This window comes from Ovis canadensis, chromosome 2 (genome assembly GCF_042477335.2).
Source record: "Ovis canadensis isolate MfBH-ARS-UI-01 breed Bighorn chromosome 2, ARS-UI_OviCan_v2, whole genome shotgun sequence".
Lineage (NCBI taxonomy): Eukaryota > Metazoa > Chordata > Mammalia > Artiodactyla > Bovidae > Ovis > Ovis canadensis.
Window position 1 is genome coordinate 107,630,662 of NC_091246.1, and position 14,875 is coordinate 107,645,536.

The following is a 14,875-nucleotide window of genomic DNA, read 5'->3' on the forward strand; positions in this document are numbered from 1 at the left end:
TTAGAATTAAGTTTTTATACACATTCTGCCCATAGAGTTGTCTAATATGAAAATCTGCTGAAGTAATTACAAGAATGGAAAACATCAAATTGAAATAAAGTGTAAAATGGACTGGACTAAGATATATAAATGAAATATAGTTCAAAGGATTTATCTCGCAGTTTGCCTTTTGATTCATTTTATACCTCTGTAATATTCCATCATCAAAAAAAAGGAAAAAAGTCAATATTTTTATTTCTAAGCAAATAAAAATGCTTTGTGTACATTCGAGAATTTTCTTGAAGGATGCTTTTCAAGAGAATCGTCCTTTCTTTGTCATTTGGTAGTTTCCACAAAAACCAACTAAGGTATGATGACCTTGTTTTTAATAAGTCAGATTTGCCACCATAAATGTGCATCAAATTATAAACAGGACATTTTGTGAACTGCTGGGCATGCAAAATTTGAGGGAAGGGATAAACGCTTTATATGATCATTGCACATTGAGTTAAGAGTTTTCTAAATATTTCATAGCAACTTCACTGGCCTTTCTGCTTACGATAACGATCATTTAAGGTAACATTACTGTGAGGTCATTCACTGGATGGAAGCACTTTTTGTTTTTTTGAAAAGGGGGAAAAAAAAAACCATATAAAATGAATAGCATTGGCAAATGTTTCTAATCATTTCCTGAAAATACCAAACCACCAAACATTCTTTTTATTTACTACGGTTTGCTTTTGTCCATAAATCAGAGGACAATAACAAGCCTAATGTCAAAGAAACTTTTTGACACTTCATACATTTGAGCAAGCTTAGCCGATAAACAGTTTAGATGAAGTTATGGTTTGAAATACGTCTCCCAAGAGGATTGTGGTTCATAAATTGCTATCAGGCTACCTCTGTCATTATTGATTTGAGACCTGCTCAAGGTACCCACAGCTATTAGTAAGTCTAACATTACTTGACCTGCTTTTTCAGAAAATGATATTTGGTTATATAAGGACAACGAACCATCCACCCTAGAAGAAACACAGTCTGCTTGTCATCATATATAAAAAATATTAATATGGCATTATATCTGAAATTTTGAGGAACAATTAAAAAAGGAGGAAATCCTTTTTTTCACAGATTAAATAATTTTCAGAATTCTTAGCTGGTGTGAAACGAGTTGCTTTATAAGAACTGTACCACAAGAGCTTAGAAAAATGAGAATTTTTATAATAGGTCAAACAAAAGAAATTTGCATCTCAGCATTTTGTATGTATGTATGATCTTTTATTACCTCTGTGTCTTCTTTACAGTTAAGGAGTTCTGATAAGCTGATTAAAATTATATCCATAGGCATCCAATGAGTTGCCTAATATATGCTTATGCCTTTCCCTTCCAGCAGAAACCAACATGCCTGTGAGCCCACAGTGAGGGACACAAGTATGGAACAGTTTATGTGCCCCAACCTGTACTGTGCCCTCAGCCTTGGGGATTTGGGAAATGTCAGAAAAAGATCAGAGCAAGCATCCTGCTACTTTTTATTCAGATTCTAGGGTCTTAGCCTTCAAGGAAACACTTAAAGGTTAGTTATGACTTGATGGCTCTGCATTGCACTTGTCATCGGTGACCCGGCTTCACAAAAGCGCAGAACCAAAAGGTTTTAGAAACGAACCTGACAAGGGCCATCCACTGCTAGAGATGTGACAAATTTATGAATTTTATCAGCCTTGCTTTTTAAAGTGCTGGTAAGTTAAAGAGTCAGAGGTGGAAGTTCCCTGCGAGCCCCCTTAATCATCTGAGAAGCTGTCTGACTGTGCACCATCGGAGGAGAGCCTGACAAATAGAAAAGCTGGACCACATCACTTCCACACCAAGAAACCCGCCAAATGTAGAGCAAAAGGTTTGGCTTTCTTATTAAAAATATATATATATATACATCTATATCTCCCTGAAACTGTGTGATCTGAAGCACTCTGGATAACTCATTCAAGGAAACACCACTTGCCCTGTTGCCGACACTTGCAGGAAGCTTTCCAGATGATTCCATAGTAACCTCTGCTAATTTTATACAATCACCTACTCAGCTATCTGAATGAGAAGGTAGGTTTTGCCAAAGCAAACTTGAATTTACCTCGGTTTTGACCTTTGGCTGGCATCACTTAGGAACCAGAATGTCTACAGAGAGCAAAGATCTCTCGTCTCATTCATTATTTACATGGCACTGAGCTTGTGGAAACAGTGCAAATCCTACAGGGCAAGGAAAAAGGATCACTATCAGCAGCTTCACTCACCCACTGTTTCCACCCAAAATAAAAATCAAACCACTTTGTTTTGGATCATTTTAAATAGGAACGACCTAGTCCTTTCCTAGTTCATATTCAAATAATTCAAAGATATTTCTAGTGAAAAGAGTCCCTTATTTGCAGAGGATCTTTTTTAGGTTTTAAACCGAACTTTTCTTTCATAAGATGTTGGGAAACTTCCCCAGAACTGGTTTACTCCTCTAAGAAGTATCTAAAAATGCCAGGGCATTTCACTCTGATAAAGCACTCGTGACACACTGACTATTAACCTTTGAACAAAGCGGCTCCATCTCCTTCTTGGTCGACCTCTGGTCCCACGATGCTGGGCCGTGACTCTGGCCTCACTTCAAAGACCTGCAGCTGAGAGGAGCTGCACTTATTCTATTTATTTCCTTTTTCCTCCCCCACTCCTTCCCCCATGTTGCTCCCTCTTTCTTTTTTTTCACTTTCTTCTTACAACTTTTTTGTCTTTGATAGAAAAATGCCTAATCTCTCCATCTCCCCACAGCTTTACAGCTCTCCTGACAATGTGCCCTGCTCTTTTATTTTCTTGTGCTAAGCCGTGTCCAACTCTTTGAGACCCCATGGGCTGTAGCCCACCAGGCTCCTCTGTCCATGGGATTTTCCCAGGCAAGGGTACTGCAGTGAAGATCCAGTGAAGATGCACTGCCTCCTCCAGGGGATCTCCCCCACCCAGGGATCAAACCCATGTCCCCTGCATTGGCAGGCAGATTCTTTATCACTGTACCACCTGGGAAGCCCTTTAATTCCTTGGTTCCAGGAAAAGTCCAAAATCTTCCTCTTGTCCTTGTAAATGGCCCAGTTAGTCTCAATGTGGGAGCTATCTCTACTTTGCAGCTTGGAATGATACTATTTTAGGCAAAAATAAAGAAAACTTGACCTCAGATTAGTAGACACATTGGATCCTTACATGATACCAAAGACAATGCTTTCTTTGAATCAAAGGATATAAGAGCTGGAAAGAATGCTGGAGGCCTGTCCAAGCGCCTCTTTTGAAGATGAGGCCCACAGAGGCTACATAATTTGTCCAAAGCCACAGGGCTCTTGGTGACAGAGGTAGAAACCACCACGGTGGTCCAGCACTGTCTGTGGTGACACCAGCATCACCCTGTGGTGTGAAGAGACACCCTTTGCCCTGGGTGGTGGTCTCTTGGGGACAGCAGCCAGCCCTCCTCTCCTTTTAGGCTGGGAGGATGTGAACTGAATGGACCTGCATCCTGAATTCACTCAGAGGCCCAGCATTTAGGGTTAGAACTGTCTGTTTCAATGCTCCTTTTCTGTCTCTTCTCCCTTCATTCTGAGAGAAGAGGAACACAATCAGTTTTCAAAAAAATATTCAACATATGCTTTTAGGACCAGGGAATTTCAAATCTGATAGAAAGCTTGCGTTCTCAGAGTCCATGCTCTTGACCTCACTTTCAAGGTAATTGGGCTTCGGGTTAGTTATCTGGTTAGCTGAGAGCAGGAGGCCATGTTTACGGCTCTACCAAATGTGTGCTCACATGTCATTGGGAATATGCATGTTACTGGACAGGACTAGTTATGCCTTTAATTCACCATCTGTGGGTGAATCTCCCCCAGTTACTCTTGTATTTCAAGGGTCCGTGATATGTGGCATAAATTCACAGTCATTTAATTATTCTTAAAATCTTTTGATAAATATGACTTCTTCTGCTATTCCTCCAACTATCTCACGTATCAAATATCACATTCACCACTCTTCTGGGCAACGGCCTAAGTGTATAAAATTTCTTCTGTGCTGGACTTTAAGGAGAAAATGTCCACTTCAGCTTTTTCACTTTTTTTCCCCTTTGATAACCATAAGGCCGTATTGATACCATTTATTTTCAGAAACTTTCTGATCAATGCTTTCAAGGAAGGTTTAAGGATTTTTAAGGAAAGCAATTTGTCCTCCATTTGCGTTTGTTTTCACCTTTAAGAACAAAGTCCCACAAGTCCAAGTTTATAGTCAATCCAAAAAAGTCTCATGAGTCTCCCATTTTATTGGTAGAACAGGGACCTTTAATTTTCCTGGAGGCTTGGCTCTGGGGGTTATGCAGCACAGAACTTCCTTAACACTGGTAATCAGACCTGCAGGGTGCACGTTCACAGTTCCTGACATGTAAAACTACCCACGGTATCTCAGCTAATAACACCGTGGCAGACACTTCACTTCTGAAAAGCAAGTATTGAAACCAATTGTGTCTGTTAATTGACCCTCCTTGCTGAAGCTGAAGCTCCAATACTTTGGCCACCTGATGTGAAGAGCTGACTCCTTGGAGAAGACCCTGATGCTGGGAAAGATTGAAGGCAGGAGGAGAAGGGGACGGCAGAAGACGAACTGGTTGAATGGCATCACTGACTCAATGGATATGAGTTTGAGCAAACTCCAGGAGACGGTGAAGGACAGGGAAGCCTGGTGTGTTGCAGTCCACGGGGCAGCAAAAGAATTGGGCGTTACTGAGCAACTGAACAGTAACACCTCCCCCAAGATATCAATGTAGCTCATTTCAATACGGTCAACATTTTATCCCCAAAATAGCAACAAAAAGGCTGAACTATAGAACTGAGTTAGAACATATACCCTCACTGGCTGATTAGCAATGACTGCCAACCCAAAATACATTTGGGCAAAATCTCATTGTGGAGCCCTACAGAAGCATGTAACTGATGAAGTTTCAGAAGAGCTATTAGCTTCAAAGAAAACATTATTGAAAGCTAAGTTACCATGAGCTGCATTGATATTTCCATGTAAAATATTAACATTTAAGTCTTCCCAGGCTTTGAAAATTATTGCATCAGTGAAAGTTCTTATTTGTAAGAAATATTCAATACAAACCCAGTCTGATGATCATGAGTGCATGCTTAGTCGCTTCTGTTGTGTCTGACTCTTTGTGACTCCATGGGCTGCAGCCTCACTGGGATCTTCTGTCTTTGGGATTCTTCAAACAAGAATACTGGAGTGGGTTGCCATGCCCTCCTCCAGGGGATTTTCCTGACCCAGGGATTGAACCTGCATCTCCTGTGTCACTGCAGGTGGATCATTTACCACTGAGCCCTGGAGGAAGCCCTCATGATCATGAGGGAAGACAAAAATGCTGAGGACGGGGATCAAGCGGAAGTACATGGAGGCCTGCAGAATTACTGGGAAGCTGGAGCTCTGGACTAGGACGAGGTTCAGGAACTCAGAAGCCCAGTGGGGCTGTGCATCCACAACAAGAGCAGGGGGCACTGCTTCAGTCCCTCTGCCAGAGCGCTCTCCTCCGTCCCTGCCTGCACACTGCTTGCATAGGAACCAAAGCCCAGAAGACAATGTCTGATTCCAGGTTCTAAACCACATGGTTGCCTCCAGGAAAAGAGGGAGGGTCTGGGCAGCCTCTTCAGACTCCAAACAGAGAGGCTTCGTGGAAAGGGACCTTGGATAATGCAATCACACACACACAACAAAGCTTTAGTATAAATGTGCTTGTAGCATTTGCTCTTTTATTAATAAACAAAGGCTTTGAATTGGGGGAATAATTTTCTATTTTTGGCAAAGTCCACTTTGAGTTTTAGAAATTAAATGCCTTGAACAGGAAACAAAAATAGAGGTGTTCTCACACTCATGTCTGTGCTGCAGCCAGTGGTTACTGGGTTCAGCCTGATTCCAATCATAGAGACTTGGCTGTAACAGGGAGCAAAATCACCCATCCTAGGGTTTTTGACTCTTATGCTAGAACAAGAAAGAGTCAGCCATTTCCCATCGAAAAAGGATGTTTTCAGGTTGGATTCCTGTGTTTGGTGAGCTGAAGTCTGATCTTTCTCATTTTTTACTTTAGATGATTCTCTCAGCTTATAGTCTAATTTTTGGTACAAAGTATGAAATGTAAAAGCATCATCTGCACATAAGTATTTCACTAAATGATGGCCAAAATGCAATTCAACACGGAACTTTTCAGAATATTTTTACCATTTGAATAAAATGAAGATCAACTTTTTAAAAGGTCAAAGTAACACGTTAGTGCATATTTGCTTGCCGAAGTCCAGATGCTGCCCTTTCATTTTTAAAAACACATGTCCATACTAAGAATTTTGCCAGATATGAGCACATTTTCACCAGATTTTAACTCTTTAAAACTCGACCCTCACTGTGGGGAATGAAGCAGGGAGAATTTGTAATCAAGTTTGAGTCTGTCATACAGAATGAATTAAATCAAAAAGAGAAAAACACATATCATGTACTAATGCATATATGTGCAATCTAGAAAAATGTTACTGATGAACCTATTTGCAGGGCAGGAATAGAGACATCAAGAACAGATATGTGGACACAGTGGGAGGAGACTGTGGGACGAATTGAGAGTGGCGTTGACATATACATACCATCGTGTGTAAAACAGATAGCTAATGAAAAGCTGCTATAGAACAGAGAGCTCAACTCGAGTGCTCTGTGATGAGCTAGATGGATGGGATGGGGGCGGGGAGGGAAGGCAGTCCAAGAGGGAAGGGATGTATGTATACATATAGCTGACTCACTTCATGGTACAGCAGAAATTAACATAACATTGTAAAGCAATTACACCCAAAAAAATAAATTAAAAAAAAAAGAAGTGCTTCCCTGGGAAGCTGTGGAAATAAGGAGGTGTTGATCGAAGGGTACTGTACAAATTTTCAGTTGTAAGAGGACTACGTTCTGGGGCTCTAATGTACAGTATCAGGGTTAGACTTAACAATATTGTATTATATACTTAAATGTCGCTAAATTTTCTTGCCACACAAACAAAAGTGGTAACTACATGAGGTCCTATATATACCATTTAATTTGATTCTGCTCATCACTTCACAATGTATATACATATGAAATAATCACACTGTACACCTTTTTAAAAAATCATATTGTACAGCCTAAATATATACAATTTTTTTCAATCATACATCAATCAAGCTGGAAAAAATAATGAAATAAATCGGTTTAAAGCGTTTCCCATAAAACATAATAATAATATAGAAAGTTAATACAGATAAGTAAATGCTAAGTAATAAAAGCTCTTAATAAATATTTACTAATGAAATGAATAATAAGTACATTTATTTAGCACTAACTGTGCCAGGCACTATTATGCTTATATATGCTACCGTGTCAGAGAAGGCAATGGCACCCCACTCCAGTACTCTTGCTTGGAAAATACCCTGGATGGAGGAGCCTGGTGGGCTGTAGTCCAAGGGGGCGTGAAGAGTCAGACACGACTGAGCAACTTCACTTTCACTTTTCACTTTCATGCACTGGAGAAGGAAACGGCAACCCACTCCAGTGTTCTTGCCTGGAGAATCCCAGGGATGGGGGAGCCTGGTGGGCTGCCGTCTATGGGGTCACACAGAGTCGGACACGACTGAAGTGACTTAGCAGCAGCAGCATGCTACCTTGTATAATATTTACAATGGCCTGATGAACTAAATATTATTCTTCTACCTGTTTTATAGATGAGAAAATTGAGGCAAAGAGTAGTTCAGTAACTTGTTGTGAGGTGGGGGCTAATCCAACACATCTGGCTCCACAGTCTGTGCTCTTAATAGGTGTTATAATACCTCTTCAGATCAGGCTTTCAACAAAGGTAACAGAAATTCTCCAATTAATGCAATTTCAAGATAAATATACAGTTGGTTGGAATTATCGAAATAATCTTCTACCTCTCCTAAATTTTAGGTCAAAATATATCACAATTTCACTCTCAATCTTAAAGCTTTAAATCTGGAAAAGAGGACCCCTTTTCCAAAAAGTATTAATAGATACATGTAGACAACTCTCCCCAAGGTACATAAATATGTATGTTTATTCCAATATTAATCTTGTCAAGACAGAATCTGGGAGGGTTTTGTTTGGGGTACAGAGGTGAATCCATACAACACAGAACTACAGCTATATAAATAGAGGATCAAATCAAAACACCAGAATTTGATGCTTCGGAAGGCCAGGTGTTCTCCTAGTGGTCTGAAAGAATAAAGCATCTGGAAAAAGTGAAACTGTTAGTCACTCAATTGTGTCCAACTCTGTGACCTCATGGACTGTAGCCTGTCAGACTCCTCTGTCCAGGGGATTATCCATGCAAGAATACTGGAGTAGGTATCCCCTTCTCCAGGGGATCTTCCCGACCTGGGTATTGAAGCTGGGTCTCCTGCGTTCCGGGCAGATTTTTTACCATCTGAGCCACCAGGGAAGCCCAAAGACTCTGGAGAGATACCTGACTGACAGTCACAGAACAGCTTAATGAGTGAAAGACACAAATGCTTGGTGGTCCATTGAAGCGTACATTAAAAGGCTGGTGGAAATAAGTTTCAAGCAACCAATCTTTATAACAAATGAGTGGCCTTTTTTTAAGGAGGAAGATTTTATTTATTTATTTGTTTATTCCATTTTAGATATCTTCAGTTCAGTTCAGTTCAGTCGCTCAGTCATGTCTGACTCTTTGCAACCCCATGAATCGCAGCACACCAGGCCTCCCTGTCCATCACCAACTCCCAGAGTTCACCCAGACTCGTGTCCATCGTGTCCGTGATGCCATCCAGCCATCTCATCCTCGGTCGTCCCCTTTTCCTCCTGCCCCCAATCCCTCCCAGCATCAGAGTCTTTTCCAATGAGTCAACTCTTCCCATGAGGTGGCCAAAGTACTGGAGTTTCCGCTTTAGTATCATTCCTTCCAAAGAACACCCAGGACTGATCTCCCTCACAATGGACTGGTTGGATCTCCTTGCAGTCCAAGGGACTCTCAAGAGTCTTCTCCAACACCACAGTTCAAAAGCATCAATTCTTTGGCGCTCAGCCTTCTTCACAGTCCAACTCTCACATCCATACATGATCACTGGAAAAACCATAGCCTTGACTAGACGGACCTTAGTCGGCAAAGTAATGTCTCTGCTTTTGAATATGCTATCTAGGTTGGTTATAACTTTTCTTCCAAGGAGTAAGTGTCTTTTAATTTCATGGCTGCAATCACCATCTGCAGTGATTTTAGAACCCCCAAAAATAAAGTCTGACACTGTTTCCACTGTTTCTCCATCTATTTCCCACGCAGTGATGGGACCGGATGCCATGATCTTAGTTTTCTGAATGTTGAGCTTTAAGCCAACTTTTTCACTCTCCTCTTTTACTTCCATCAAGAGGCTTTTTAGTTCCTTTCCGCTTTCTGCCATAAGGGTGGTGTCATCTGCATATCTGAGGTTATTGATATTTCTCCTGGCAATCTTGATTCCAGCTTGTGTTTCTTCCAGCCCAGCGTTTCTCATGATGTACTCTGCATAGAAGTTAAATAAGCAGGGTGACAATAGACAGCCTTGACATACTCATTCCCAATTTGGAACCAGTCTGCTGTTCCATGTCCAGTTCTAACTGTTGCTTCCTGGCCTGCATACAGATTTCTCAAGAGGCAGGTCAGGTGGTCTGGTATTCCCATCTCTTTCAGAATTACCTTAGAAAGACTTTATTGAATGAAAAATATTAATTTATATTAAATTCTATAGTGCTTTACAATTTTCAAAACTTTCACATGCATGACTTCATATAATCCCATAATAATCCTTTTCCCCTCCCCCTAGGTTGCCCTTCCTCCTTCTCTTACCTGCTGGTAACCACTGATTTGTTTTCTATATCTGTGAATCTACTTTGTTTCATTCACTAGTTTCTTGTATTTTTCAGATTCCACATATAAGTGTTATCATACAGTATCTGTCTTCCTCTGTCTGACTTGTTTCACTTAGCGTAATGCCCTCGAAGTCCACCCATGTTGCTGCAAATGGCAAATTCTCATTCTTTTATATGGCTGAATACTATTCCACTATATATGTGCTACATCTTATTTATCCAGTCATCCGTCAATGGACATTTACGTTGCTCTCAGGCCTTGGCAATTGTAAGCAGTGCTGTTATGAACACTGGAGTGCATGTATCTTTTCAAATTAGTCATTTAGGTTTTTTGGAAAAACACAAATGAGTGTGTTTTGAGAGGTGGACTAAACAGCCTTGCAGAATATGCAGTGAGAATGTGGCTTACAGACACATTAGAGTGAGTGGACCCTGTCACAAACTCTAACCTCCATGTTCCCGTTTTTCATTGCTGCCGCTGAATACTGTACTCACAGCAACTGGAACGAAATGTTTACATTTTACCAGTGTTTTATTTTCAATTAAACATCTCAGCTGCTATTTACATAGTTGAATGGCATGGCATTTATTCTGTGCAATTTGATGTTATTTCTTTGTAAATATTTCTCCAGCAAGGGATCTAAGTTCAAATTAGCTGTGAAAATGTCACCCAAAGTAAAATAAACTTTCATTTAACCTTGATCACAAACAATTGTTAAACTCAAGCTGAAAACCTGTGAAAATTAAAAATGGAAGGCCAAAGGGATGAGTTGCGCATGGCTCAGAAAGCCACTTGTTCTTGCACTGCCTGCGCCTTTAAGGACTTATATTGAGTGACTTCAGCTAACTGCAAGTTACAGGGGACAGTGAAGGTTTCGAGAGCTTGGGACAGGTTTCGAGAGCTGCAGGTCCATCCTCGAAGAAGTCACCACTGGAATGTTTCACGTGTCTTACTCACAGTTGCTGTTACCCGACCTGCACCTCTGTCCAGGATAATTCATCATGATCTCCACTCTGTCTGTGTATGTACCCCCAGGGCCAGGCAGGTCAGCATCAAATTCAGAATGGAAATTGAAATGTAAGAGGGTCTGCCTAGCTTTCTCTGCACTGCTGCCCCAGAACATTCTCTTCCTGTTCACTCTCTGTAATGCAGAGAGGACCCTCGTGGAATAGGTGATGTTTTAGACTACTTTTTTGATATTTACTTGTGAATTTCTTTCAGTTTTTCTAGATTTTGACATTGAAATCTGAATATAGAAATATAGGCTTTGGGACTTCCCTGTCAGACACCACACTTTCAATGCAGGGGGCTCGGGTTCAATCCCTGGGCAAGGAACTAAGATCCTACATGCCATGCAACCATAAAGTTTAATGAGTTAATTCATGAATGAAATTAGTTTTTTTTTTTTTAACTTTTTCAAAAATAGGTTTTGGGATAGGACTTGCCTTATATGCTATATACTCAGTGTCAAAGTCAATCACTACTGTATGACTTGAGAGAGTCTAATCATACCATTGGCAACCCCCCCCCCGCCCCAGAAAAAATATTCCAATGCCTGGCAAGATACCAGAGATGATGATGGGGTTAGCGTTCCCCTTTAAACTCCCCGTAGCTCTAGAGCACAAACCATCATTCTGGAGTCAGTCATTCACAATTCTGCGTGGATTCCCTTGTGAAATCACTGTCCTCTGAGAATGCTAAATGAAATAAATAAAACAAGAATTTTATGGGGAAGGGGGAGAGATCATTTGGGGGCAGGAGTGATATGACGTCAAAGAAATTCAACAATTTACCAATTTTGTCGATTTACCAAATTTTCCTCATTTTGGAGAAATAAGGCAATCATTGCCTAGTTAGTCAGCAAACTCAGATTCCTTCAGCAGTTAATGGGCAACATAAATTACACAGACTCATTCTGTGTCGAGTAGAGGAGGGTGTCTGTGATGAATCAAGAAGTACAAAGTTCATCACAAACAAAGAATTGAAAACACAAACACAAAATTATTAACAATATGAACAACCAATTAATATCTGTAGACAGCTGCTAGTTTTGTTTTTTTAAAGTACAATTGCTTTACAGTGACAGGGAAGCCTGGCATGCTACAGTTCATGGGGTTGCAAAGAGCTGGACATCACTTAGGGGCTGAACAATAACAAGTTGCTTTACAATGTTGTGTTAGCTTCTACTGTATAGCAAAGTGAATCAGATACACATATATCAGGGCTTACCAGGTGGTTCCGTTGTAAAGAATCCACCTGCCAATGCAGGAGACATGGGTTCAATCCCTGGATGAGTAAGATCACCTGAAGGTGGAAATGGCAATCCACTCCAGTATTCTTGCCTAGAAAATTCCATGGATAGAGGAGTCTGGTGGGCTACAGACCAAGAGGTCTCAAAAAATCAGACATGACTGAGCAACTGAGCACACACACACATATATATAATCCCCTCTTTTTTTGATTTCCTGCCCATTTAGGCCCCCAAAGAGCATTGAGTAGAGTGCCCTGAGCTATACTGTAGGTTCTCATTAGGTTATCTATTTTATACATAGTATATAAATACACACACACACACACACACACACACACATATGTCAATTGCAATCTCCTAACTCATCCGACCCTGTATCTTTCTTCCTTGGTATCTATACATTTGTTCTGTACATTGGTATCTCTCTTTCTGCTTTGTAAATAATATCATCTATACCAATTTTTTTTTCAGATTCCACATATATGCATGAATACACCAGCTGCTAGTTTTTGATCCATAATTTAGTTCAACATGAATGAAGTTCTTATGCAAGAAGGATATTATTCAGGGGATTAAATTAAAACACAGTTCAGTACCTCATAGTTCAGTTCAGTCGCTCAGTCTTTGCAGTCCCATAGAATGCAGCATAGCAGGCCTCCCAGTCCATCACCAACTCCCAGAATTTACTCAAACTCATGTCCATTGAGTCAGTGATGCCATCCAACCATCTCATCCTCTATCATCCCCTTCTCCTCCCACCTTCAATCTTTCCCAGCATCAGGGTCTTTTCAAATCAGTCAGTTCTTCACATCAGGTGACCAAAGTATCGGCATTTCAGCTTCAGCATCAGTCCTTCCAGTGAATATTCAAGACTGATTTCCTTTAGGATGGACTGGTTGGATCTCCTTGCAGTCCAAGGGACTCTCAAGAGTCTTCTCCAACACCACAGTTCAAAAGCATCACTTCTTCAACTGTCAGCTTTCGTTATAGTCCAACTCTCACATCCATACCTGACCACTGGAAAAAGCCATAGCTTTGACTAGATGGACCTTTGTTAGCAAAGTAATGTCTCTGCTTTTTAATATGCCGTCTAGGTTGGTCATAACTTTTCTTCCAAGGAGCAAGTGTCGTTTAATTTCATGGCTGCAGTCACCATCTGCAGTGATTTGGGAGTCCAAGAAAATAAAGTCTCTCACTGTTTCCCCATCTATTGGTGATGGGACCAGATGCCATGATCTTTGTTTTCTGAATGTTGAGTTTTAAGCCACTTTTTCACTCTCCTCTTTCACTTTCATCAAGAGGCTCTTCAGTTCTTCTTCACTTTCTGCCATAAAGGTGGTGTCATATGCATATCTGAGGTTATTGATATTTCCCCTGGCAATCTTGATTCCAGCTTGTGCTTCATCCAGCCCGGCATTTCACATGATCTACTCTGCATATAAGTTAAATAAGCAGGGTGACAATATACAGCCTTGACGTACTCTTTCCCAATTTAGAACCAGTCTGTTGTTCCATGTTCAGTTCTGACTTTTGCTTCTTGATCTGCTTACAGATTTCTGAAGAGGCAGGTCAAGTGGTCTGGTATTCCCATCTCTTCCAGAATTTTCCACACTTTGGTGTGATCCACACCGTCATAGCTTTTGGCATAGTCAATAAAGCAGAAGTAAATGTTTTCCTGGAACTCTCTTGCTTTTTCAATGATCCAGTGGATGTTGGTAATTTGATCTCTGATTCCTCTGCCTTTTATAAATCCAGTTTGAACATCTGGAAGTTCATGGTTCACATACTGCTAAGGCCTGGGCTTGGAGGATTTTGAGCATTACTTTGCTAGCATGTGAGATGAGTGCAATTGTGTGGTAGTTTGAGCATTATTTGGCATTGCCTTTCTTTGGGATTGGAATGAAAACTGACCTTTTCCAGTCCTGTGGCCACTGCTGAGTTTTCCCAATTTGCTGGCATATTGAGTGCAGCACTTTCACAGCATCATCTTTCAGGATTTGAAAGAGCTCAACTGGAATTCCATCACCTCCACTAGCTTTGTTAGTAGTGATGCTTCCTAAGGCCCACTTGACTTCGCATTCCAGGATGTCTGGTTCTAGGTGAGTGATCACACCATTGTGATTATCTGGATTGTGAAGATCTTTTTTGTATAGTTTTACTGTGTATTCTTGTCACCTCTTCTTAATTTCTTCTGCTTCTGTTAGGTCCATACCATTTCTGTCCTTTATTGTGCCCATCTTTGGATGAAATATTCCCTTGGTATCTCTAATTTTCTTGAGGAGATCTCTAGTCTTTCCCATTCTATTATTTTCCTTTACTTCTTTGCACTGGTCCCTGAGGAAGGCTTTCTTATCTCCTTGCTATTCTTTGGAACTCTGCATTCATATATCTTTCCTTTCCTTTCCTTACCTCAGAAATGCTCCTTGAATCAAGAGAACCTAGAGAGACTCTAACAGAAAGGTAGTCTCGAATTGCGTTCTCTCTGATTCATATACGTTTTCCCATGATGATGATGACAGCAATTCATCTGATTACTCAAAGAAGTCTCATGTTAGGCAGAATGAATTGGCAGCATCTGCTAGAGCTGCCAGGAAAAGGCACCAGGTTGGATATCTAGAAGCTTAGAACTAGTAAGTAAATTGTTCATTAGCAGAAGCAAATAAGCACCACTTTCCATTCTTTTCTTTTGTTTCCATATCTGAGAAAAGAATAGC